Here is a 27,646-nt window from a genome sequence, read left to right as displayed (position 1 = left end):
TCTTTCTTTCTTTTAAATTTTAGGAGGTAGTTTCTTCTAAGAGACCAAAATGCTCCCAAAATTAAGTGGGTGGCTCTGTTCTATTCAGAAGTCTAATGTATATATATATTTTTATTTTTTTTATTTTTTTCTATTTTTAAATATTTTTTTTTCCTGAACTTCTTTTTACCCCTCTTTCTTCCCCCCATGATTTGGGGTCTCTTCTGATTTGGGTGACACACATTTTCCTGGGGTCTTTGCCATCATTTTAGTATTTCATTCTCTCCTTCATATATTCATATCTGGATAAAATGACAAGGCAGAAAAACTTACCACAAAAAAAAATAACAAGGGGTGGTACCGAAGGCTAGGGACCTAATCAATACAGACATTGATAATATGTCAGATCTAAGTTCAGAATGATGATTCTTAAGGTGCTCCCTGGGCTCGAAAAAGGCATGGAAGTCGGGCCTGGTTAGTATTTGGATGGGAAAAAGGCATGGAAGATATTAGAGAAACTCTGTCTGGAGAAATAAAAGCCCTTTCTGAAGAAATAAAAGAACTAAAATCTAACCAAGCTAAAATCAAAAAAGCTGTTAATGAGGTGCAATCAAAAATCCAGGCTCTTACTACTAGGATAAATGAGGCAGAAGAGAGAATTAGTGACATAGAAGACCAAATGACAGAGAATAAAGAAGCTGAGCAAAAGAGAGACAAACAACTACTGGACCATGAGGGGAGAACTCAAAAGATAAGTGATACCATAAGATGAAACAACATTACAATAATTGGGATTCCAGAAGGAGAAGAAAGAGAGAAGGGAGCAGAAGGTATATTGGAGCAAATTATTGTAGAGAATTTCCCTAATATGGCAAAGGGAACAAGCATCAAAATCCAGGAGGTGCAGAGAACCCACCTCAAAATCAGTAAGAATAGGTCCACACCCTGTCATCTAATAGTAAGATTTACAAATCTTAGTGACAAAGAGAAAATACTGAAAGCAGCTCGGGACAAGAAGTCTGTAACATACAGTGGTCAAAATATTAGATTGGCAGCAGAGTTATCCACAGAGACCTGGCGGGCCAGAAAGAACTGGCAAGATATATTCAGAGCACTAAACGATAAAAACATGCAGCCAAGAATACTATATCCAGCTAGGCTATCATTGAAAACAAAAAGAGAGATAAAAAGCTTCCAGGACAAAAACTGAAAGAATTTGTAAACACCAAACCAGCTCTACAGGAAATATTGAAAGCGGTCCTCTAAGCAAAGAGAGAGCCTAAAAGTAGTAGACCAGAAAGGAACAGAGACAATATACAGTAATAGTCACCTTACAGGCAATACAATGACACTAAATTCATATCCCTCAATAGTTACCCTGAATGTAAATGGGCTAAATGCCCCAATCAAAAGACAGAGGTATCAGCATGGATTAAAAAAAAAAAAAAATCAATATGCTGTCTACAAGAAACCAAAGTTCATGGAAACCCAAAGACACCTCCAGATTTAAAGTGAGGGGATAGAAAACAATTTACCATGTTAATGGACATCAAAAGAAACCTGGAGTGGCAATCCTTATATCAGATCAATTAGATTTTAAGCCAAAGACTACAATAAGAGATGAAGAAGGACACTATATCATACTCAAAGGGTCTGTCCAACAAGAGGATCTAACAATTTTAAATATCTATGTCCCTAACATGGGATCAGCCAACTGTATAAACCAATTAATAACAAAATCAAAGAAACACATCAACAAGAATACAATAATAGTAGGGGACTTTAACACTCCCCTCACTGAAATGGACAGATCACCCAAGCAAAAGATCAACAAGGAAATAAAGGCCTTAAATGACACACTGGATCAGAGGGACATCACAGATATTCCAATCCAAAGCAACAGAATACATATTCTTCTCTAATGCACATGGAACATTCTCCAGGATAGATCACATCCTGGGTCACAAATCAGGTCTCAATTGGTACCAAAAGACTGGGATCATTCCTTGCATATTTTCAGACCACAATGCTCTGAAGTTAGAACTCAATCACAAGAGGAAATTTGGAAAGAACCCAAATATATGGAGACTAAAGAGCATCCTTCTAAAGAATGAATGGGTCAACCAGGAAATTAAAGAAGAATTGAAAAAATTCATGGAAACAAATGATAACGAAAACACAATGGTTCAAAATCTGTGGGACACAGCAAAGGCAGTCCTGAGAGGAAAATATATAGCGGTACAAGCCTTTCTCAAGAAACAAGAAAGGTCTCAAATACACAACCTAACCCTACACCTAAATGAGCTGGAGAAAGAAAACAAAGAAAGCCTAAACCCAGCAGGAGAAGAGAATAAAGATCAGAGCAGAAATCAATGAAATAGAAACCAAAAAAAACAATAGAACAAATCAACGAAACTAGGAGCTTGTTCTTTGAAAGAGCTAATAAGATTGATAAACCCCTGGCCAGACTTATCAAAAAGAAAAGAGAAAGGACCCAAATAAATAAAATCATGAATGAAAGAGGAGAGATCACAACCAACACCAAAGAAATACAAACAATTATAAGAACATATCATGAGCAACTATATACCAGCAAATTTGACAATCTGAAAGAAATGAATGCATTTGTAGAGACACATAAACTACCACAACTGAACCAGGAAGAAATAGAAAACCTGAACAGACCCATAGCTAGTAAGGAGATTGAAGCAGTCATCAAAAATCTCCCAACAAACAAGAGCCCAGGGCCAGATGGCCTCCCAGAGGAATTCTACCAAACATGTAAAGAAGAATTAATTCTTATTCTCCTGAAACTGTTCCAAAAAATAGAAATGGAAGGAAAACTTCCAAACTCATTTTATGGGGCCAACATTACCTTGATCCCAAAACCAGACAAAGACCCCATCAAAAAAGAGAATTACAGACCAATATCCTTGATGAATACAAATGTGAAAATTCTCACCAAAATACTAGCCAATAGGATCCAACAGTGCATTAAAAGGATTATTCACCACGACCAAGTGGGATTTATCCCAGGACTGAAATGTTGGTTCAACATCCGCAAATCAATCAATGTGATACAATACAATAATAAAAGAACAAGAACCATATGATACTCTCAACAGATACTGAAAAAGCATTTGACAAAGTACAGCATCTTTTTCTGATCAAAACTCTTCAGAGTGTAGGGATGGAGGGTACATACCTCAATATCATCAAAGCCATCTATGAAAAACCCACCACGAATATCATTCTCAATGGAGAAAAACTGAGAGCTTTTCCACTAAGGTCAGGAACGTGGCAGGGATGTCCATTATCACCACTGCTATTCAGCATAGTACTAGAAGTCCTAGCCTCAGCAATCAGACAACAAAAAGAAATTAAAGGCATCCAAATTGGCAAAGAAGAAGTCAAACTCTCACTCTTTGCAGATGATATGATACTTTATGTGGAAAACCCAAAAGACTCCACTTCAAATCTGCTAGAACTTGTACAGGAATTCAGTAAAGTGTCAGGATATAAAATCAATGCACAGAAATCAGGTGCATTTCTATACACCAACAATAAGACATAAGAAAGAGAAATAAAGGAGTCAATCCCACTTACAATTGCACCCAAAACCATAAGATACCTAGGAATAAACCTAGCCAACCAGGCAAAGAATCTGTACTCAGAAAACTATAAAGTACTCACGAAAGAAATTGAGGAAGACACAAAGAAATGGAAAAATATTCCATGCTCATGGATTGAAAGAACAAATACTGTGAAAATGTCTTTAGTGTTGAAGACACTAAAGCAATCTACACGCTTAATGCAATCCCTATCAAAATCCCATCATTTTTTCCAAAGAAATGGAACAAACAATCCTAAAATTTATATGGAACCAAAAAAGACCTCGAATAGCCAGAGGAATATTGCAAAAGAAAGCCAAAGTTGGTGACATCACAATTCCAGACTTCAAGCTCTATTACAAAGCTGTCATCATCAAGAGAGGATGGTACCGGCACAAAAACAGACACATAGATCAATGGAACAGAATAGAGAGCCCGGAAATAGACCCTCAAGTCTATGGTCAACTAATCTCTGACAAAGCAGGAAAGAATGTCCAATGGAATAAAGGCAGTCTCTTCAACAAATGGTGTTGGGAAAATTGGACAGCCACATGCAGAAAAATGAAATTGGACCATTTCCTTACACCACACACAAAAATAGACTCAAAATGGATGAAGGACCTCAATGTGAGAAAGGAATCCATCAAAATCCTTGAGGAGAACACAGGCAGCAACCTCTTCGACCTCAGGTGCAGTAACTTCTTCCTAGGAACATTGCCAAAGGCAAGGGAAGTAAGGGCAAAAATGAACTATTGGGATTTCATCAAGATTAAAAGCTTCTGCACAGCAAAGAAACAGTCAACAAAACCAAAAGACAACTGACAGAATGGGAGAAGATATTTGCAAACAACATATCAGATAAAGGGCTAGTATCCAAAAGCTATAAAGAACTTACCAAACTCAACACCCAAAGAACAAATAATCCAATCAAGAAATGGGCAGAGGACATGAACAGACATTTCTGCAAAGAAGACATCCAGATGGCCAACAGACACGTGAGAAAATGTTCCACATCACTCGGCATCAGGGAAATACAAATCAAAACCTCAGTGAGATACCACTTCACACCAGTCAGAATGGCTAAAATGAACAAATCAGGAAGCAACAGATGTTGGTGAGGATGCAGAGAAAGGGGAACCCTCCTACACTGCTGGTGGGAATGCAAGCTGGTGCAACCACTCTGGAAAACAGCATGGAGGTTCCTCAAAAAGTTGAAAATAGAGCTACCCTACGACCCAGCAATTGCACTACTGGGTATTTACCCTAAAGATACATACGTAGTGATCCAAAAGGGCACGTGCAACCGAATGTTTATAGCAGCAATGTCCACAATAGCCAAACCATGGAAAGAACCTAGATGTCCAATAACAGATGAATGGACAAAGAAGATGTGGTATATATATACAATGGAATACTATGCAGCCATCAGAAGAAATGAAATCTTGCCATTTGTGATGACGTGGTTGGAACTAGAGGGTATTATGCTTAGTGAAATAAGTCAATCAGAGAAAAACAATTGTCATATGATCTCCCTGATATGAGGAAGTTGAGAGGCAATGTGGGGGGTTTGGGGATAGGAAAGGAAAAAATGAAACAAGATGGGACTGGGAGGGACACAAACCATAAGACACTCTTAATCTCACAAAACAAACTGAGGGTTACTGGGGGGAGGAGGGGAGGGAGAGGGTGGTGGGGTTATTGACAATGGGGAAATTATGTTCTATGGTGAGTGCTGCAAAGTATGTAAACCTGGCGATTCACAGACCTGTACCCCTGGGACTAATAATACATTATATGTTAATTTAAAAATTTTTAAAAAAGAACATAACCAATCCAATATCTCTCTAAACAGTGATTTCTTGAGAGTAGCAGTTTTTTTTTTTTCACATAGGGAGAACCAATTATGGTCTATTAATATTTATTATCTATTATCTTTACTGCATACACTCCCACTGATAACTTCTTGGGCTCATTTAAAACTTCTGTCTATGACCATGTGTCTTTCTGATAGTGCATCTGTATCTGGCACCTGTTGGGTAGTGGAGAGGAAGGGAGATAGGAGATTAGGCCTAGGAAGGAGTATTTATTATACTTGGACTTAGTGGGATATGTTGAAGACACTGAAATAATATAGGATATGTTTTGCCCATAAATCTAGGAACATAAAGCCTCATTACCTGATTGTGTTGGTAGTATAAACAAAAGAAATTAAGATTGAAACACTATGTGCAGAGAAAAAAAAATTACCCTTTCTGTTTCCTAAATATACCACAAATATTAACTGTCTGAACTAGTTGGAGGAAATATAAGCATTCCATTTTCTTTTTGTTTTCCAGATGGCTGCATATTTTGGATTTCTGTTGCTGCCACAGACATTAGTGGCAATGAGTAAGTTTTAAAAGATGTTTCCAGGAACAGTTTTCCCATCATGTTTATGAGTTCTTTACTAAAACTAAACATTTTTTTCTTCTGTTTTTTTTTTAATTTGTTTGTTTGTTTGTTTGTTTGTTCCCCTTCCTGCTAATCTTTCTATTTAAGGACCAGTTTGAAGCAACCTTATCATGAATATGAGAAAACCTCTATGTTGTTCATAATTACTTTCAGTAGCTTTTATGATATGAAGGAATAAAGTAATTTTTATGAATTACTCATGGTTCCTTACAGGAGTTGGAAGAAGGTTTGAGTTTGAGATGATTTTATGCTTCAGTTTGGTTATTAGAGATACAGAAAGAGGGAAACTGAGTTTCATAAGAAAAAAAAAACATTGTTAATAGATGGAATTTGATCTTGCTTTGGTGATGAAGATTCTGTTCTTCTAGTTATGCAGATGTGTTTATTGGAGCACCTCTGTTCATGGATCATGGTTCTAATGGCAAACTCCAGGAGGTGGGGCAGGTGTCTGTGTCTCTGCAAAGAGCCTCAGGAGACTTCCAGATAACCAAGCTGAATGGGCTTGAGGTTTTTGCAAGGTTTGGCAGTGCCATAACACCTTTGGGATATCTGGACCAGGATGGCTTCAATGGTAAGATCAAAGTTCAGCAACGGTGGTTTCCTAATTTTGTGTCTACCCTCATCTACTGAAGTTCGTACTAGCAAATCTTCCTAGAAAGAAGAGTTCGCTTGACAGTGACACACCAGGTTAAACAACAGTTGCTTTTTGTTGTTAAAAAGCAGAGAAAATTTAAAAAAAAAAGAAGGATTCTCATGAGTTATTATTCATATAGTCTCAAATTAGAATTTTGCAATAGTTAATTTCTGAAAGGAAATCTGCCTTCTCAAGGAGCCCATTGTAAGGTGGGGATTTTCTCTGTCCTGCTTAGCAGCAGCGCCCTCCACTGTCCCATTTGGATACAAATGTAAAAACTGCACCCAGGTACATCGTCAAGGCCCTATTGACTATAATTGAATCCCTCAAAGGCTTGATTGGACATTCATATTTAAAGCCATAACTGTGTTGTGGCTGTCTAAGAAATTCTGAAGGTGGTCAAAACTCCCTTCGTGGGGGCAAGTAAAGAATATAAGCTAATTGTTTTATGATATTCCCATTTAATACTTTAATATCTGTAGGTATCTTTAAAATCAAAGTCAGCTTTTATTTTAGGATAAAAGCTAGATTACAAATTATAAGGACTTTTAAAAAAATAAATACTATTACAAAACTCTCTGGACATCACAGAACAGAGTTGAGCTGTTGGTTTTTTGAATAATTAATAATATATAGGAATATGCCCCTTAAAATTTAAAGAAAGTTATAAATGAAAAAGAAAAATTCAAAAATACTGTTGACTCATGTTTTCCAAGTAGTAGTGGAAAAGAAAACATTTTCTAGGCTTCAAGACCACTCCACTCCTACCTCTTGGATAGTTTGGAAGTATCATTTCTGAGATTAAGCCCAGATGTTTTCAATCTTAGTGAGAACTACTCATGGAGACATCTTTCTTCCTAAAATAGAGTCCTAAAGATCTTTACTACCAAGAGGACATAAATTAAATGGAACTCTGATGTAAAGTTTGAAATAGAACTTGAAAAGAACAGCATAGAACAGATGAAGCTATCACTTATTGATAACAAAACTACCGAAAAACACAGGGCCAAATTTGAGGTCCTATCTTGAATAAATGTAATGAGTTCTTTGCTATAGCGGGACCTTTGTCTCTGGGTTTTCTGGAAGATCCTGGGCACGTTTGCTGTCACTTTGTCTTAAGGGTATTTCAGCCACTTTAAAGAAAGTTTCCTCAGTATCATGATCTGCCCAACGTCTCATTCTGCTTTTTGTATTTTTATCAAAATGTCTTATCCGTGAATATAACAATTATAAACAAAATATAAAAAATACTAACGTTTTACAAAGATTTAACAAACAGATTTTACTTACAGATTTTACTTCTAGGGATGGATACCATAGAGGATGATTTTGTTCTTCCCAAGTTTCTTCTGGAGTCTTATTGTCCCAAATAGTAGATTGTGAATGATATGAGCTGTGTTTATGTAACTATTTATATATGCTTACAGATTATATGTCTATATAGTTCATATTTATAAAATGAGCTATTAGTCATAACCTGGATCTTTTCTTTGTTCAAACCTGACCACATTAACCCTTTGTGGTGCCATTTATCTTCTATTCCTCCCTTTCTACTGACACCCCCTAGAAAACACTTGGTATCATCAAGAGGGATACTGAAAACAAAACAGTAGAGTTGTGTTCTATAATAATATGCAGTTTTTGTCAGTACCCCTCCAGAAAGAGGGAAAAAACACAGAAAATAAAAACTGAAATGGTCAAAGAAAGAAATGAGTTGAGTAAAAAAGGGCTTTCCAGACTGAACAGATGTCAGCCAAGAGAGAAGATGATTAGAATACATAAAATAATGAGAAGTTTAGGAAAGTTAAAGGTAATTTTTATTAAATGATTTCTCAACACTGGAGCTGTCTTTTGGGAAATTCTATTTTGATAAATACATTCTTAATGCATATGCCAAGTTAGAAGTTATGCTCACTTTTAAAACTTAAGAAAGGTAAAAAGAGTCTTATGTAATTTAAATACTCCTTTAAAAAAAAATAACAAATCCTTAGGTGGTGTTTACTGTAGGCCATGCACTGTTCTAAGGGCTAAAAACGAGAGGATAAATTAGAGCTCATTCATGCCCTTAAGGAATTTAGCATCACTAGGGGCAACTTTAATGTAAACAAGTCAACATTCGAACGCAATCATCGCAGCATTTGATGTGTTCCTGGGTATAAGGGTCTTACATAAAACATGAGAAATCGAGGTGTCTGGTGTGTCAGAGGGTGCAGCATCGAGGTGGCTGAAAGCAGTTCGCGTATGTTAAGATATACTTAAGGCAGTTTGGAATGGCTGTCACCTAGGGGCTGTCACAGGCAAGCTGGACACATCCTTGCTCTTATGAAGGCTATGTTTTGTGGAGGAATCATAAAATAAACACATAATGGGGAAATTCAGACAGCAATAAAGGTTATGGGTTAAAACAAACAACAAGAAAAAGCAGGTTAGTGTGATAGTGCCCAGACAGTGTAAGTGAGAGGGAGCAGTGCACGGGTTCATTGTCAGGGAAAAAACCCTTTCTGTTAAGACGACATTTCATCTGTGATTGGGATAAACAAAAGGAGCGAAGCTTGAAACGCCTTGGAGCAAGAAATCTTAAGGCAGAGGGAGCAGAAGTACAAACCCAAAGATGGGAACTAGCTTGACGTGTTTAAGGGACAGAGGAAAAGGCCGGGATTGATAGGAAGTGTGAGTGAGGGGTAGACCTGGGCGGTGGGGAGGTGGGGAGCAGTGGTGGATGAACAGACAAATCGGGTCATGTTTAAGTGCTTTGGGAAATAATTGAAGGATTTTCAGAAGGAAGGTGACATGACATTAACTTTTGACAGCTTTGAGGAGAGTGGATTTTAGGGGCCAGAACAGAAGTGGGAGCCAGTAGGTTACTTTCGGGATCCAGGGAAAGGATGAGAATGGCTTGTCCAGGATGGTACCAGCAGAGACAGGGAAGTGGACATATTTATAATATATTTTAGAGTTAGAAAAGGTCAGAGTGACCATTTGTTTTGTTTTGTTTTTAGTAAGAATTTCCAGCTTCTAATTTGTTTCTGTTATCTTAGTAGAAGTTGAGCAAGATTGAGATGAAGTCATAACTTTCAAATTTCCAAGCCAGACTGAATTCTGCTTCAAAAAAACAAAAACCCTGTACATCTAAATTAACTAGAATTTTGAGAGCTGGAATGAACCTGAGATGAGCATTCTGACATGTCCCCTTCTTTCCATTTTAAAGATGCGGTATTTTGAGGTCCAGAAAAGTTAAGTGATTTATCTAAGGTCAGACCCAGAATATCTGACTCCAAGTTAATGTCATTTCCACACAGTTTTGCTTGAATCTCCTTAAATTAGGTTGTTGCTTTTGAATGAAGAATATGCTACAGAACTTTGAATCTGTATTTATTGTGACAAATGGGTTGTGTAAATACAGGTTTCTCCGCACTGTCCAGAAGTGGTGAGCCTTCCTAAGAGAACTTCTACAAGCAGAGGGGAGCCTGGGTGGCTCAGCTGGTTAGGCGTCTGTCTCTGGCTCAGGCTATGACCCCAGGGTCACCGGATCGGGTGCTGATACGGCTCCCTGCTCAGCGGAGTCTCCTCCACCTTCTCTGTCTCCCTCGGCCTTGCTCATGTGCTCTCTCTCTCTCAAATACATAAATAAAAATCGTTTAAAAAAAAAACCTTTAATAAACAGAAGTGGTGTAAAGTGAAGAAGCAACTATCATTAATTTATATGGAAACTTTTCCAGGCCCAGAAAATTTCCCAGACCAGAACATCAACCTCTCTCAGGCTTTTGTGATCCCTTAGGACACATCTTGCTAAGGGATGCGAGGACAGTTGAGATGAAGGACGGATGTTCACACAGCTCCGTGCCACGGTGGCTTGATGCTGAGATGCTGGATGCAATTTCCCAGGAAAGAGCTCAGGGTGCCACCGCGGCTCCCAGGGTGCGCACAGCCTCCAGAGGGGTTCATGACAAAACAAACCCGGAAGGCTATTTTGGCTTTTCTTTGTAAAAGTGAATCCTCTTCAGAATTCTTAACTAGCAGAACAGGTGCTAATGCAGGTCTTACCTAAAAGCAAGTGGTGGTACGTTTGGACGGCAGAAGCGACCTGCATGGAGACCTCACCGCGTAAATAGCAAGTACCGAGGCTTCTCCGCGTCCTCTGCGTCCTCCTTCCTTCTCTCCAAACCCCCCTTTTCCCTACAGATACTGCAATCGCTACACCTTATAGGGGGGAAGATTAGAAAAGAACCTTTTATATTTTCAATAGATGAACAGGCTTGAATGCGGCACCGTCTCCAACTCTTGACGGGAAGTGGGCGCCCGGCGCGTGCCGCCGAGCTCTGGCTACTGCGTGGACGGAGCCGGGGATACACACGGAGACGGATTTCCAGGTGCTTTCCTGGAAACACACGGAGGACCTTGGGTGTTTCAGTCCTGATAGAAATAGTTTTAGTGACTGCTCTCGTGATTTGTGTTGTGAGTCATTTCCATTAAATACTTCAAGTAGGGGCGCCCGGGGGGCTCCGTGGGTTAAGCCTCTGCCTTCGGCTGGGGTCATGGTCTCAGGGTCCTGGGATCGAGCCCCGCATCGGGCTCTCTGCTCAGCGGGGAGCCTGCTTCCCCCTCTCTCTCTCCGCCTACTTGTGATCTCTGCCTTTCGAATAAATAAATAAATAATCTTAAAAAAAAAAAAATACTTCAAGTATTGTTCATACCCCTGCTATACTGAAGGCACTGTTCCCGTCCCTGAAGGGGGAATGAAGCAAAGGCAGCTCTAGGTCCTGGGAGATTCCAGTACAAATCACATACTCTAAGTTTCATCTTTTGTGGTTGTCCTGAAGTTTGTAATGAAATGTCAGAGAAAAATGTTGTAGAAGCTAGAAACAGAAGCTGAATGTTCATTCTGACTTTTTAAATGTCTTTTTGTTTGTTTGTTTGTTTTTAATGGTCTAGCATTTTTATGGGCTTGACTAATCATTGATTTTTTTAAAATACATTATCTGTAATTCTCCCAGGAGGGCTGGTGAGGAATATAAGCTAGCTCATCTCTTTATTATATCATTTTATGGATGAGAAAAGAGACTGAAAAAAGTGATTTGCCTGAGATTTGCCTGTTGGTGTGAACCTGAGCAGGAAGGGAGGCCTTTTTCTAGCTCTTACATATTTTGGAGTATTATAATGGATCTGGATCATAATGGGTCCACTTTTTCAATGAAATAATAATGCAGAAAAATAGGTTACCTTTATTGCCGAAACAGTTCCTATGAGCCCAATATACAGGTGTGTTGACATGTTTTTAGAAATAGGATAGGAAATTGATTTTTACCTGTTAGTGTTATTTCAGGACATTTTTTGGTTATTATGCAATATATTTGTTCTAGAACTTTTAGAAAATACAGCAAAGCATATCTTTCAATCATTTTTTCCAATGCATTCATACAGTTTTTTAACAAAATGGAAGTATGCCTTAGGTACTGTTAATAGCATATTTTATTCCCTTACAATCAGGAATGTTTCCCTGTGTTATTAATTATTCTTCTAAACATGAATTTCATGTTTCCCATTCTGTCAAATGTCAGCATCATATCTTATTTAACTTTATGTTCGGGCATTTATATCCTTGCATGTAATTCCAGGGCATTACTTCCTTAGGACAAAATTCTAGAATTGCTGTGTCAAAGATGCACTTTTTAAAAAGTCTATTGAAACATATTGTCAAATTACAATCCCACTCCCTCCAAAAGAAGGTTTTACAATTTTTTTAAGCACTCACCAAAGTGAGTGATCATTTCTCCACATTTGTTCCTAAACTGAGGGTCATCTGTTGTTTGTTTTTTTTTTTTAAGATTTTATTTATTTATTTGACAGAGAGAGATACAGCAAGAGAGGAAACACAAGCAGTGGCGGGGGGCAGGTAGAGAAGCAGGCTCCCCCCCGAGCAGGGAGCTGGATGCAGGGCTCCATCCCAGGACCCTGGGATCATATCCTGAGCCAAAGGAGACACCTAAGGACTGAGCTACCCAGGAGCCCCACTGTTGTTTCTTTTAAAATAACTTTAAAGTATATGATAGGTGGAAAATGTTACTTTGTTCTACTTTATTATTTTTAATTATTAGGGAGGGTAAGCATTTTTATTTATTTGTATATATATTTACTTCCGTGAATTTCTTTTTACTTTTTTTTTTGCTTTGTTTCTATTGTGATGTTTTTGTTAGTTTGTTTGTTTTTCTTAATTTGTGGCAGTGCCTTCAATATTGAAGATTCTAACTCCTTAATATTCATATAATTTTCAGTTTGCCACATTTGGTTTTTGCGCATAAAAGAAGTTCTTAATTTTTATAAACCCAATCTACCAGTCTTTATGGTTTCTCATGTATTTTTTTTTATTAGAAAGGGTTTCCCCAGATTTGCCTTGTGTATACTATGAGATAGGGCTCTTATTTCATTCTTTTGTAGTCATGAACCTGTTGTTGCTAGCTGCATTTAAAAATCAACACATTCTATTCTTGTTCATTCTAATGCTATCTGCTATTATTCTAAGTATTCTACATATATGTAATGTGCTTTTTTGGTTTTGGTTTTGAAATGGAGAAAAAATTTATAATGAAATTTATTTTTATTGAATTTTATAATGAAATAGTAAAATCCACAGGCGCCTATAAAACTTTTTCCTCTGAGGGGTATACGTACTTGGGTGATATGCACTTCCTTATTGTTGAAGTATCCATTAAAAAGATACTCATCTACCCAGATGAAAGATTAGTTTTACGATGAGTGTTTGTCATTTGATAATAGCCTATTTAGAGTTTTGATATGTTTTCACCTTTTAGATATTATCTGATTATCTGACAACCACTTAATGAAGAATAGTTTTGAAACTATGTCTAAATCTTTATTATATACACTGAAAGTTTTATAGAATGGTATGTGAATAAAAAATTGTTATTTACATGTTTTTCTACTCTCTTTTAAGACTTAATTGTAGGAGCTTTTGGTGTAGATAGAGCTGTATTATACAGGTGAGCATGTTTCCATATCCTGTAATATAGGAATATTCTGAATTATTTGACAGTTTTATAGTTAAGTCCAGTGTTTGAATTTCAGTTTAATTTTCTTGAATCAATGATAAAATTTGTTCATTCTTTTTAGTCACCTGTTGCTGCAGGCAAGAGACATTTATACAAGGAAATCCCAAAGTAGAGAAAAGTGCAGATTTTTTGATTTAGGAAAGGATTTAGATTTTTCTCTCTTTGTTCTTTAAGTTGTATTAAGAAATATTCTCCTGCATTTTGAATCTCTTTAAAATTTATATAAGTTTACATTTTCTTCTAAAGAGGCAAGAAATTAACTTGATGTTATGCTACAGCATTCTGTGACCACAACGGCAGTATGTAATGACTCCCCAAATCAGTATTTTTATTATTAGAGCAATACCCATAAATCCACAAAACCTGTATTTCTCAGCTTCATCCATGCTCCTGGTTATCCTCTGTATTTAATCTTTCCCCATGCTTTAGGCTACCATGTGGCATCCCAAGTAGATTAAGGTGCTCACAGTTCCATGGGATGTGTTTATATGCCAGGATAACAAACATTAGTTCTGCGTAATGGAATTTATGTTGGCTAACTTGGCACCGCCTGTGTATTCATATAGATTCCAGGATTTATCATGATTGAGATTGGCATGCTGACCTGAGCCTACCCGATTTTTATGCAGGGTTTAAGTCTGTGCATCTGAACTTTGGAAAACTATTTATTTTTTTATTTTAGCTTTCAAAATTGTTATCAAAGAATTAATAACACATGTAGTAAAAGCTCACTTAGTACAGAAGGGTATAAACAAAACAACATACTTCATCTCATGTCAGTTACTAGTTTATAAGTACACCCTACCAGAAATATTCTGTGCATTAAAAAATTGTGTGTGTGTGTGTGTGTGTGTGTGTGTATGCATGCATCTTTTGTACATCGTGGGGTTTTTTTTCTCTCTCATACTAAAATTATATCTTGGATATATCTTAGAGCTCATCTCATATCCACACAGCTGGATTTATGTCACTCATTTCCTCCACTGCATCGCGTCGCATTCGTTAGCTGCCCCATGATGTTGTAGCCATTCTGCTGTGGTGGACCCAGTTCGGACAGGTGGACCAGTTGTCCCTCTTTGCCTGGAACTGAGGGATTTATCAGGTCATGGGACTCTCCGTGCTACAATCAGCACTGTCCCTGGCAAACTGGAATAGTTTGTCGTTCTGTGTTTAGGTTGTTTTTATTCTTTTTGCTATTATAAACAATACTTTAGTAAACATTGCACTTATATATACTGTGAATGTAAATCTGAAACGCTTAGGTCAGTCTAACATTTCAAATAACTTTCTTTTACTTTTTTTTTTTAATTTTTTTTTAAGATTTTATTTATTTATTTGACAGAGATTACAAGTAGGCAGAGAGGCAGGCAGAGAGAGAGGAGGAAGCAGGCTTCCTGCCGAGCAGAGAGCCCGATGCGGGGCTCGATCCCAGGACCCTGGGATCATGACCTGAGCCGAAGGCAGAGGCTTAACCCACTGAGCCACCCAGGCGCCCCTTACTTTTTTTTTTTTTTTTTTTTTTTTTTTTTTTAACCAGGACCAGACCAGTTATAACTGTAAATGCTGGCCTTGAAATGTACCCTAGCATTTTATTTTATTTTATTTTATTTTTTGTACCCTAGCATTTTAAATCAAGATGGTAAACCCTGCCCACTGCCTGGGACAGATCTCAAAGTCTCCTGGTAAAGGCATTAGTTTCATAATAGTTATTATTGTGATTATCAGTGTAGTCATTCAATTGAAAATGAGTGGGGGAGCCAAAATATTGCTAAAGTATTTTCTGTGAGTATACTCTTTTTTCATAGATTGAATTATGGGAATATTGTTCCAAAGGAGATATATAGAGGCTCTATGAATATGCTACAAACTATATAAACTTCATTTTATTTTATTTTTTTAAAGACTTTATTTATTTATTTGACAGAGAGAGATCACAAGTAGGCAGAGAGGCAGACAGAGAGAGAGAGGAGGAAGCAGGCTCCCTGCTGAGCAGAGAGCCCGATGCGGGGCTTGATTCCAGGACCCTGGGATCGTGACCTGAGCCGAAGGCAGAGGCTTAACCCACTGAGCCACCCAGGCGCCCCTATGAACTTCATTTTAAATCAATGATGCATGCTCAGTCAATATATTCAAAAAGGAGAAAAAGCTAATAAGATTGTAGAACTCATATATATATATATATTTTTAAACAGGCCCATGAACATTTTAATTTTCAAAAGATATGATCTTTTCCACATTTAAAATCTGCAAATAGTTGTATGAAAATATTACATATATTAAATCTATATTATAAGTAATATATTATTAGTATAACGTACTTGTTCTTCTACTTGTTCCCTTACTAGTTTCTAAAGAAAACTATAATTTCTTTGGTAAGTTTAATGTTTGAACTCTTCTCTAGTCCAGTCTCAAGTATCCTTTATTCATATGCTATTTTTTGCTATATTATATGATTTTTGCTATATTTTCATTCTACCTGTATTTATAATTTTTTAAGCTTTTTTTTTTTTTTTTTAAGTAGCCTTTATGCCCTGCATGGAGCCCAACATGGGGCTTATACTCATGACCCTGATATCAAGACCTGAGCTGAGATCAAGGGTTGGACACTTAATTGACTAAGCCACCCAGGCATCCCTAAAGTTTTTTTTTCTTTAAATTGATACATGTATTACTTAAAAACATTTTAAAATAAGATAGAAAACCCCAGTACCTTTCTCACACATGTAAAAATAAGTATTAAGTTAAGAAAGTCTTGACCCATTTCCTACTAAAATTACCATGAGTACTCTACTTCAGAGGACATTGTTCTTTATGTTCCTTGGTTACACAGAAAAATCAGAGAACTTCTGACAAATGCAGAGTAGAATGACTGGAAGCTGGGAAATTTTACTTCAGAAGAGCTAATATAGAAGTGTTTTTTCTGATTTTGTTTTTGAATTATTACCGTTATTAAAAACATTTTTCAATATTATATCTCTTTCATTGGATTGCATTAAAAATTTTGTAACATTTTGTCTTAATTTATATTGATTAGCAGTGAAGTTTTCAGATTTTGGCCTTTTACTGTCCTTCTGCCCTTCACTTACTCTGCACGCCCCTGTGAGGTTGCTAATAACATATTTTAAATTATGCAAATAATCCAAAGGCTTTGAGTACACTAAGCAGTAGCTTTCATATGTTTTTGATTATGGCACATAGTATGAAATATATTTTGCATCATAATCCACCAAAGACATGTACGTCATTAAAACAAATGTTCCATGAAATCTTACCCTTCAATTTTATTTATTTGATTTATTTTTTTAAGGTGGTGGCTAACCCATCCTATTAAACTAATTCCATGACCCATTAATAAACCTATTCATGACCCATTAGTAAATCGTGAAAAGCACTGTTCTATAGGAGCTTTCTAATTAAAGGAAGTTTTGGTGGGGTTTTTAGTAAATGAGATGTTATTTTAAATCTGGTCAGTCATTTCCCTCATGGAGGTTTATCAATATGTTCTCTAAATGTGAGAGAAAGTTCGGAGATTCATTTCTTTTTCTTCCTCTTTTTTTCCTTCTTTTCCCCTCAAGGTACCATGAAGTAAATGTGCTCAAATTACTGAAGCGTGACTTAGGTTATTCTATGTAGTTTCATGTTTCAGGAATAATATTAAGACATGAGGAAAGATATAAAAGACTTCACTATATATATACTGTGTATTAGAAATGTGGTATTTAAGAGTGATATTCAAAAATATGTCTAAACTGGATTATAGGATTTGTATATATTTTTATTTTCCTGCAGTTTTAATGTTGAATTCCTCACTTGAGGAACTTGAGGAACTTCCTCACTTAAAGGCAGATGGCAAAGGAGCACTTCTGATGAAACTTAGTTACTGTTCTATGGAAAAATTATATAATCTATATAATTATATAATCTATATAATCTACATCTATAGCACTCAGAAAATATTTTAAGATATTTGAATAGTTAGCACAAATAGCTGTTATTGTTGTTCTTTCTTTGAACTTCTGTGCTTAAAGACACTTAACATTGCAACATAATTACCTTGTTGACTTTTAAGTTAGTTCAGATAGAATACATATTTGTTTATGGACATTGTGAACAAGGTAGCCCCCTGAATGGTAAATATGGACTTCAGAAAGTTAAACAATAAATGAACTCTAGGGGAAATGGGTGTCATTGTTTATAAATAGATGATCTACAGAAGGGCTGCTGTTTTATGTCTTAGAGGAGCCACCAGCTCCTCACTCTCAGGAGCAAGGGTGCTTTAGAAATAGTGGAAGAAGTCTGGGCCACGAAATTCAACCCACATGGCAAATGTCTACCTGACCTGTCCTGTCCAAAAAAAACGGATTATGTGGTCCAGAGAGCAAGGTAGGAGAACTAAGTGATTGTTGCCAAGATTTGTCATGATGTTAGTGACCGTGCTGAGAAGTAACAATAAAGCAGGGAACGAGGACTGAATCTTTTGGATATGTGTTTGTGCATGAAAATCCGCATATAGGAGCCAGGCGAGGCATCACTGGAGGACGACTTTTCAGTGGAGACCTGAAGGAGATGAAGGAGCTGGGGGATGTCTGGAGGAGTACTTTGCACAGGGGAAATGGCAATTTCAAGAGGCCTGAGACAGGAGTATGCTTGGTGTGTTTGAGAAACACAAGGAGAGCGGTGTGGGTGAGTGGACCGGAACTGGAAGCAAAGTAACCCTGCGTTCTCATCCAAGTTGACCCGAAGTTCAACATTTACAGAAACCTGGAAAGTTGGTTTTAAAGGTCTGCAGTCTTATCCACTTTGAAGAAACTACTTAAAGAAGAACTGAATCTTAGCAGGAAGTCACCCCAATAACAACAGTGCTTCAGACGACTGGTCGCACACTCGTTGTAAGATTGTTCTTGATCCGGTCAGCTTTGGCTACCCGCTTTGTGAGGGACGTATTTGTGTGACAGTCTGATATGGAGGTAGTGGTCGCAGATGATGAAAACTGTTTATTCATAGTGTCTAATAAAATGGCATCAGTACATATTACTAAATATTTCTTAATCACAGTCAGCAAGAAATTGCTGCTACTCACATTAATGGTGGAAGTCTCAGTTCACATACATCTCATGCTCTGAATTTCTTCCTCTCAAATTAAAAGAAAAAAAAATCCTTTTCATCTGATAGGTTTTTTTTTTTTAACTGCTATCATTATCTGTTATCTGGATTAATACATGTCATTACTTTGGGGGTCACTGGATTGATTACTCTTAAATATATATTCAAAATTGATTTGTCAGAGTCTCACTACATTATATGACATTTTTAGTGAATTACAAGGAAATTACTTCTTAAGAAAAAAATCTCTGTTTACATGACAACTCTAGGTATCTAGGACAGATAGGTGTCCATAAAGATTATGTTAGTTGTAAATCCTGTAGTTTGTATAGACTTCCAGGTGGAGCTGCTTTTGGATAAGCTCAAGCAAAAAGGACCAATTTGACAAGCTCTATTTCTCCATAACCAGTCGCCAGGTCACTCTAAGAACATGACCATTTCAAGGCAGGGACGGATGCAGTGTGAGGAACTAATAGCATACCTGTGGTTAAGAGATATGTTTCTGCTTCATTATCTTTTACTTTTTACTAATTTTTTTAATCTAAGTGATTTTCACTTTGTGTAAAGTTTTTGGTATTAAAAAGGAAACACTGAAGAATACACTTGAGAAAACTTGGCTTTAAAGTATCAAGCCTGAGTAATGGATTTTTGCTGCTGGCAAACTGGATATTCCAAATGACTGTTCTACAATAATGCTACTGAATAAGTTATAACAAACATATTTCTTAAATATCAGATTCTCAAAATATAAATCTCCAGGGTCCAAAAAAATAAGCACTCAGTTAAAAAACTACATTGGCAAAATTTGACTTGTATGTGAATATGTGAGCCAGAGTGGCTGGGGAAAAGATGAGCAGTAATTGCCCCAGATGAAACAAATTTTAAACCTGCAAAGGCTTGAGGAGTTGGAATTATCAGTTGCAAAATATGAATTTTTATAAAAGGTTTAAGGAAAGAATAAAACTTTTAAAAAGAATACGGAAACATCAGTGAATATTTGGAAGACAACATAATTAACAACCTCAATTTAACAGGCCTATATAGAATACAATAATTGACCATATATGGGTCACAAAGGAAGTCTAAATAAATTTCAAAAAGTTGGAATCATAGAAAATACACTATTTAATCATGGAATATTTTTAGAAAGTGTAACAAAAGATAAATTGAGAATTAGGAATTGTGATTTTAAATAACTTATGGATCAAAAAGATCATTAAGGAAATTTACTTTAAAATAATGAAAAGTCTGCTTATCAAAATGTGTGGGATGTCACAGAAGCAGAAAATAAAGGAAATGTATAGCTTTAAATGCTATTTAATTTAAATGAAATATTGATCAAGAAAAAAATTGAAGGAAATCAAAACCAAAAAATCTAACTCCACAAAATAAAGAATTAAAAAGGGACATAGCTACATGCAAAGAAGAGATTACAGTAATAGAATATTATAATAACCTTGTGCTAAGACATAAAAAAACTGAATAAAACAAGGATATTCTTAGAAAATCATAACACAACTGCCAAAAGGAGAAATAGAAAACCTGAATAATCCACTTAAACTTATAAACCAATCTAAATATTGAGTTGACAGTTAAAAATCTTTACACAAAGGAAACACAAATCCCAGATGGTTTTATAGGTGATATCTACCAAACCATGAAGAGCAAGACTTTCCAATATTAAGCTCTTTGAAGGAATAGAAGAATGGAAAATACATCCAACTTAATTCTATGAAGCCACTATAATTGATACCCAGGATGGTCGAAGATAGTTCCAGCAAGAATTTCATGCCAGTCTTTCAGAAAGACATTGATGTGAAATTACTAAATTAAATATAAGCAAACTAAATCCTAACAGTTTATTTAAAAAAATAAAATAACTAGACCAATTTTGATTTGTTCTAGGGTGAGTTAACTTAAAAATACAGAAATGTAACTTAACACATGAATAGACTGAAGAAAAACAAATTTAATGTCTTAAATTTGGAAAAGCTTTTGATTAAATTAAATAACTTCATTATTTAAACAAGCTTCAAGTTGGAGGTTTTCCAAGATGGTGGAGGAGTAGGAGACCTGAATTTTGTCTGTTCCTGGGAATTCAGCTAGATTGCTTTCAAATCATTCTGAACACATGTGAACTCAACCAGAGATCTAAGAAAAGAGTAGTTACAACTCTACAAGTAGAAAACCAACCACTTTCTGTAAGGTAGGAGGTGCAGAGAAGTGATTCCAAGGCGATATATGGGAAGATGAAATGTGTGGGGGCATGGTGGGGGAGCCTCTGTAAACCAGCACCAGTAAGTGATATAGCAGTGGAGCCCAAAAATCAAAACTTTTTAAAAGTCTGCTCGGGTGAGGGACGTCCTACCTTAAAGGAGCTCAGGTGCTGAAGCAGGGCAGAATCCTAGGTGGGACATTCTAGGCAGAATCCGCTGGACCCCTGGAGTCACAGGAAGACCACGGGTGCCTGAATGCGGCAGACTTTGCAGGCATCAGAGGAGGGAAGCTGGCTCAATCATCATGCCCAGCAGTGAGGTTATGGGATTACCATAAACCATGAGCCATAGCATGGTTGGGCAACCACCTTCTGAGCAGGGGCCCAGCAAGCAGCAGAACCCCAGCAAAACCCCCCTCCCTCCTTCAGGAAGAGCGGGAGGAGTGGTGCAAATGGATGCCACAGGAGTCTGCAGGGTTTGGAGACTCCAAATAGAGTCACGTTCTTGAGATAGAAATGCTCAGTCACAGGCTGGGTGAGCACAGAGTGTGGACAGAGATCAGGGAGAGAGGAATAATTGCCTACTTTTCCCGGAGGGTGCAATGAGTAGTTGGGGGTACAAGCTTTCAGCCCTGGTGCAGAGATTGGAAAGCTGCACTTTCATTTTCATCCTCTAAAGTGAGGTGGAAAACCTTTAGGGAACTAAAGCCACATAGAGCAACCTGGAGCCACTTACTTGGCCTTGTTCCTTGGCAATGGTGGTATACTTCTGTCCCAGGCAAAGGCACCTGAGAATCAGAACAAGTCCCTACCCCAGAAGATCAGCAAAACATCCAGCTAAGAACAAGCTTACACAGATCACACAGAACTGCAAAACTCCAGCACTAGGAGAAAAGAGTTTATAGAATTCACTGTTTTTTCCCTCACGATGTTGTAGTCTTTCCATTTCAGTTTTTTTCTCTTTCCTTTTCAACCAATGCCTTATTTTTTCAGTCCTCTCTCTCTCTTTTTTTTTTTTTTTTAACAGAAAATGTATTATTTGTTTCAGGTAGAGGTCTGTGATTTAGCAGTCTTACACAACTCATAGCACATACCCTCCCCAATGTCCATCACCCAGATACCCCATCCCTCCCCCCCACCTCCCGTCCAGCAACTCTCACTTTGTTTCCTGAGATTAAATGTCTCTTATGGTTTGTCTCTGTCTCTGGTTTCTTCTTCTTTATTTTTCCCTCCCTTCCTCTATGATCCTCTGTCTTGTTTCTCAAATTCCTCATATCAGTGAGATCTTATAATAATTGTCTTTCTCTGATTAACTTATTTTGCTTAACATAACACCCTCCAGTTCCATCTACATCATTGCAAATGGCAAGATTTTGTTTTTTAAGTTTTTTAACTTTCGTTTTTACATTTACATTCTATCCACTGTATTTAATTTTACTTTTGCATATATATGTTATTCCTTTTTTATAATCTTGGGATCTAGTTTTCAAACAAATGGATCAAAATACATATAGGATCCAGTGTATCATTCTGTTCTGTTCGCCTGTCTGTTTATATTTTCTCTTTCTCTATTTTTTTTTATTTTTTTTTTTTCAGTTCTGGGTCTCTTCTTATTTGATCAGTGTATATTTCTCTGGGATCATTGTTGCCATTTTAATATTTTGTTCTTCTGTTCATCTATTCTTCTCTGGACAGAATGACAAGAAGGAAAACCCACCTCAAAAAAAAAAAAAAAAAAAGAACGAGAGAGTACTGACTGCAGGGACCTAATCAGTATGGATATAAGTAAGATGTTGGACCTGGAGTTCGGAATACCAATTATAAATATATTAGCTGGGCTTGAAAAAAAGCATAGAAAACACTAGAGAATCCTTTTCTGGAGAAATAAAATAACTAAATTCTAAGCAATTTGAAATTAAAAGGCCACTGAGATGCAATAAAAAATGGAGGCTCTAACTATTAAGATAAATGAGACAGAAGAGATAATTAGTGATATAGAAGAAAAAATGAGGGAGAGTAAAGAAGCTGAGAAAAAAAGAGATAAACAACTAATGGATCATGAGAAGAGAATTTGAGAGATAAGCGATATCATAAAGTGAAACAATATTAGAATAACTGGGATCCCAGAAGAAGAGGGAAGGAGAGAGGGGCATAAGGTATTTGGGAGTAAATTCTAGCTGAAAACCTGTCTAATCTGGGGAAGGAAACAGGCATTCAAGTCCAGGAGGCACAGAGAACCAGCTTCAAAATCAATAAAAATAGGTCAACACCTTGATATATAATAGTGAAGCTTGCAAATCTCAGAGACAAATAGAAAATCCTGAAAGCAGCTCAGGACAATTTTAACCTCAAACTACAATGGTAGAAACATTAGATTGGCAGCCCACCTATCCATAGGGACCTGGCAGGCCAGAAAGGACTGGCATGATATATTCAGGATGCTAAATGAGAAAAAGATGCAGCCAAGAATACTTTATCCAGAAAGGATGTCATTCAAAATAGGAGAGTAAAAAAGCTTCCAGGACTTTGTAATCACTAAGCAAGCCCTTCAAGAAATATTGAAAGGGGTCCTCTAAGTGAAGAAAGAGCCCAAAGTAACATAGACCAGAAAGGAACAGAGACAATATACAGAAACAGTGACTTTACAAGGAATACAATGGCTCTAAATTCCTATCTGTCAATAGTTACTCTGAATGTACATGGGCCAAATGCCCCCATCAAAAGACAGAGGGTATCAGATTGGATAAATAAGCAAGACCCATCCGTATACTGTCTGTAAAAGATGGATTTTAGACCCAAAGCACCTCCAGAATGATAGTGAGGGGGTGGAGAACCATTTATCATGCTAATGGACATCAAGAAAGCTAGGGTATCAATCCTTATATCGACAAATTAGATTTTAAACCAAGACTGTAATAAGAGATGAGAAACACTATAGAAACACTATATTATAATTAAAGGGTCTATCCAACAAGAGATTCTAAGAATTATAAATATTGATGCCCCTAACATGGGAGCAGCAAATTATATAAACCTATTAATAACAAAATTAAAGAAACACAATGATAATATTACAATAATAGTAGAGGACCTTAATACCCCACTCACTGCAATGGAAAAATCATCTAATCAGAAGATCAACAATGAAACAGGGGCTTTGAATGACACACTGGACCAGGTGGACTTCACAGATATATTCAGAGCATTCCATCCTAAAGCAACAGAATACACATTCTCCTAGAGTGCACATGGAACATTCTCCAGAATATGGGTCACAACTGGTACCAAAAGATTGGGTTCATTCCCTGTGTATTTTCAAACCACAGTGCTTTGAAACTTGAACTCATTCACAAGCAGGGAATTTGGAAAGAATTCAAATAGATGGAGGCTAAAGAGCATCCTATTAAAGAATGAATGGGTCGGGCCCCTGGGTGGCTCAGTGAGTTAAAGCCTCTGCCTTCAGCTCAGGTCATGATCTCAGGGTCCTGGGATCAAGCCCAGCATCAGGCTCTCTGCTCAGCGGGGAGCCTGCTTCCCCCTCTCTCTCTCTGCCTGCCTCTCTGCCTACTTGGGATATCTGTCTGTCAAATGAATAAATAAAATCTTAAAAAAAAAGTCAATTTGTATTAAAAAAAAAAGAATGAATGGGTCAACCAGGAAATTAAAGAAGAATTTAAAAAATTATGGAATTAAAAAAGTGGAAACAAATGAAAATGAAAACACAAACCATTCAAAATGAAACACAACAGTTCAAAATCTTTGGGATGCAGCAAAAGCAGTCCTAAGAGGCAAGTACATAGCAACACAAGCCTTTCTCAAGAAACAAGAAAGGTTTCAAATATACAACCTAACCTTATACCTAAAGGAGCTGGAGAAAGAGAAGCACATTAAGCCTAAACCCAGCAGAAGAAGAGAATTGATAAAGGTTAGAGCAAAAATCAATGAAATAGAAACCAAAAGAATAGTAGAACAGATCAACAAAACTAGGAGCTCGTCCTTTGAAAGAATAAATAAGATCAATAAACCCTTTGCCAGACTTATCAAAATGAAAAGATGAAGGACCCAAATAAAATCATGAATGAAGAAGAGATCACAACCAACACCAAAGAAATAAAGCAATTATAAGAACATATCATGAGAAACCATATGCCAACAAATTAGGCAATCTGGAAGAAATGGATGCATCTCCAGAAACATATAAACTACCAAAACTGAAACAGGAAGAAATAGAAAACCCGAACAGATGCTTAGTCAGGAATGAAATCGAAACAGTAATCAAAAGTCTCCTCTAGCAAACAAGAGTCCAGGACCAGATGGCTTCCTAAGGGAATTCTACCAAACATTTAAAGAGGAATTAATACCTATTCTTCTGAAGCTTTTTAAAGAAAATAGAAATGGAAGGAAAACAAACTCTCTCTGTGAGGCCAGCACTACCTTGATCCTTAAACCAGACCTCAGCAAAAAGGAGAATTGCAGACCAATATCCCTGATGAAAATGAGTACAAAAATTCTCACCAAGATACTAGCCAATAGGATCCAACAGCACATTAAAAGGATTATTCACCACAACCAAGTGGTATTTATTGCTGGGCTGCAAGGGTGGTTTGGCATCCACAAATCAATCAACGTGATACACTGCATAAATACCAGAAAGGACAAGAATCATATGATCTTCTCAATAGATACACCTGATCAAAACTCTTCACAGTGTAGGGATAGAAGGAACATATCTCAATATCATAAAAGCCATATACAAAAAGCCCACAGAGAATATCATTTTCAATGGAGAAAAACTGACAGCTTTTCCCCTAAGGTCAGGAACATGGCAGGGATGTCCACTTTCACCATTGTTGTTCAACATAGTACTAGAAGTCCAAGCCTCAACAATCAGACAATAAAAAGAAATAAAAGGCATTCAAATGACAGAGAAGAAGTCGAACTCTCAGTCTTTGCAGATGACATGATACTCTATGTGGAAAACTCAAAAGACTCCACTCCAAAACTGCTAGAACTCATACAGGAATTCAGCAAAGTGTCAGGATATAAAATCAATGCCCAAAAATCAGTTGCATGTCTATACACTAACAATGAGCCAGAAGAAAGTGAATTTAAGGAGTTGATCCCATTTACAGATAAACCGGAAACCATAAGATACCTGAGAATAAAACTACCCAAAGAGGCAAAGGATCTGTACTCAGAAAAATATAGGACACTCATGAAAGAAATTGAGGAAGACACAAAGAAATGGAAAAACATTCCATGATTATGAAGTGGAAGAACAGATATTGTTAAAATGTCTATGCTACCTAGAGCAATCTATACGTTCAGTGGAATTGCTATCAAAATATAATCAAGTTTATTCACAGAGCTGGGATAATAATCCTAAAATTTGTATGGAAGCAGAAAAGAGCCTGAGTAACCAAAAGAATGTTGAAAAAGAAAACCAAAGCTGGTGGCATCATAATCCTGGACTTCAAGCTCTATTACAAAGGTATAAGCATTAAGGCAGTGTGGTACTAGCACAAAAACAGACACATAGATCAATAGAACAGAATAGAGAACCCAGAAATGGACCCTCAACTCTATGGTCAACTAATCTTCAACAAAGCAGGAAAGAATGTCTAATGGAAAAAGGGCTATCTCCAACAAATGGTGTTGGGAAAATTGGACAACCACATGCAGAAGAATGAAACTGGACCATTTCCTTACACCACACACAAAAATAGACTCAAAATGGATGAAAGACCTCAATGTGAGACAGGAATCCATCAAAATCCTAGAGGAGAACACAGGCAGCAACCTCTGTGACCTTGGCCCAGCAATTTCTTGCGAGGCATGACTCCAAAGGCAAGAGAAACAAAGGCAAAAATCAACTATTGGGACTTCATTAAGATAAAAAGCTTTCGCACAGCAAAGGAAATAGTTGACAAAACCAAAAGACAGCCCTCTGAATGGGAGGAGATATTTGTAAATGTCTTATCAGATAAAGGGCTAGTATCCAGAATCTATAAAGAACTTAGTCAAACTCAGCACCCAAAGAACAAATGATCTGATCAAGAAATGGGCAGAAAGGGGTGCCTGGATGGCTCAGTGGGTTAAGCCTCTGCCTTTGGCTCAGGTCATGATCTCAGGGTCCTGGGATAGAGCCCCCCACCGGGCTTTCTGCTCAGCAAAGAGCCTGCTTTCCCCTCTCTCTCTGTCTTCCTCTCTGCCTACTTGTGATCTCTCTCTCTCTGTCAAATAATTAATTTAAAAAAATCTTTTTAAAAAAATGGACAGAAGACACGAACCGACATTTCTGTAAAGAAGACATCCACATGGCCAACCGACACATGAAAAAGTGCTCCACATCACTCGGCATCAGGGAAATACAAATCAAAACCACAGTTAAATACCACCTCACACAGGTCAGAATGGTTAGAATAAACAAGTCAGGAAATGACAGATGCTGGAGAGGATACCAGAAAGGGGTACCCTCCTGCACTGTTGGTGGGAATGCAAGCTGGGGCAGCCACTCTGGGAAACAGCATGGAGGTTCCTCGAGAAGTTGAAAATAGAGCTGTCCTGTGACCCAGCAATAGCTCTA

At 37.1% G+C, this 27,646-nt stretch overlaps 1 pseudogene across 1 annotated transcript in view; it reads left to right on the top strand.

Moving 5' to 3' along the window:
• The first annotated feature begins 5,294 nt into the window (after positions 1-5,294).
• LOC308340334 (integrin alpha-V-like) overlaps positions 5,295-27,646 on the top strand; it is a 39,041-nt pseudogene continuing 16,689 nt past the window's right edge. The window contains exons 1-10 of the transcript in view: positions 5,295-5,315; positions 5,927-5,978; positions 6,410-6,612; positions 10,858-11,045; positions 13,628-13,673; positions 15,280-15,424; positions 17,318-17,361; positions 17,532-17,618; positions 19,178-19,328; positions 23,563-23,566. The product of the transcript in view is annotated as an integrin alpha-V-like (transcript). The remainder of the gene's footprint in view (positions 5,316-5,926; positions 5,979-6,409; positions 6,613-10,857; positions 11,046-13,627; positions 13,674-15,279; positions 15,425-17,317; positions 17,362-17,531; positions 17,619-19,177; positions 19,329-23,562; positions 23,567-27,646) is intronic.

This window comes from Martes martes, assembly GCF_963455335.1.
Source record: "Martes martes genome assembly, chromosome: 3".
In the NCBI taxonomy this organism is placed as follows: Eukaryota; Metazoa; Chordata; class Mammalia; order Carnivora; family Mustelidae; genus Martes; species Martes martes.
Note: the sequence above shows the minus strand (reverse complement) of the source record. Positions and strands in the feature narration are given on the sequence as shown.